This window comes from Octopus bimaculoides, chromosome 6, assembly GCF_001194135.2.
Source record: "Octopus bimaculoides isolate UCB-OBI-ISO-001 chromosome 6, ASM119413v2, whole genome shotgun sequence".
In the NCBI taxonomy this organism is placed as follows: Eukaryota; Metazoa; Mollusca; class Cephalopoda; order Octopoda; family Octopodidae; genus Octopus; species Octopus bimaculoides.
Genome location: NC_068986.1, coordinates 85,530,136 through 85,531,130, shown reverse-complemented (window position 1 = coordinate 85,531,130; position 995 = coordinate 85,530,136).

Genomic DNA, 995 nt, shown 5'->3' with positions numbered 1-995 from the left:
CGATCAACGGAAGAGCCCGCTCGTGAAATTAACGTGCAAGTGGCTGAGCACTCCACAGACACGTGTACCCTTAACGTAGTTCTCGGGGATTTTCAGCGTGACAGTGTGACAAGGCTGACCCTTTGAATTACAGGCACAACAGAAACAGGAAGTAAGAGAGAGAGAAAGTTGTGGCGAAAGAGTACAGCAGGGTTCGCCACCATCCCCTGCCGGAGCAGCTTTAAGTGTTTTCGCTCAATAAACACTCACAACGCCCGGTCTGGGAATCGAAACCGCGATCCTATGACCGCCAGTCCGCTGCCCTAACCACTGGGCCATTGCGCCTCCACAGTAGCAGTAGAATGGTCCTCAAATCACATTATCTGCTTACAAATAGGAACTACGCAATGTATATTAGGTAATTTATTCCAAGCTTAATTATATCTGGGAAAAGGGATGGCCACAACGTGCTCAATTTTTATTATAGCTGAGTGGATGAAACTTGACACAGGGTTAAACAGCACTACAATCATTCATGGTCAAATCGAATCAATGAGCGACAAATTAATGGAAACACCTTAACATTTCAAACAAATTAATTTTAATATGGGGTAGGACCGCCTTTGGCACTAATTACACCTTGAATTCTATGAGGTATGGACTCGTACAAAGTCTGAATTGTTTCCAAAGGAATTTTGTTCCTTCTTCAGATAAAACAGTCTCCAGTTCTTGCAGTGATGATGTTAGAAGGATATCGATACCTTGCGTGTTTTTCTAAAATACACCATAAATGTTCAAAAATATTGAGATTTAGGGACTGTGGTGGCTAGATAAGATGTTCAATTTCACTACAATGTTCCTCGTGCCATTGAGTAACAACTTTTGCTGTATGAATTGGTGCATTATCATCCTGATAGATTACGTTTCCCTCTGGAAACAGTTCCGCAACCATAGGATGAATTTGATCAAATTAAATGCTTAAATTGTCTTAACTATTAATTCTGCGATGAATAGAA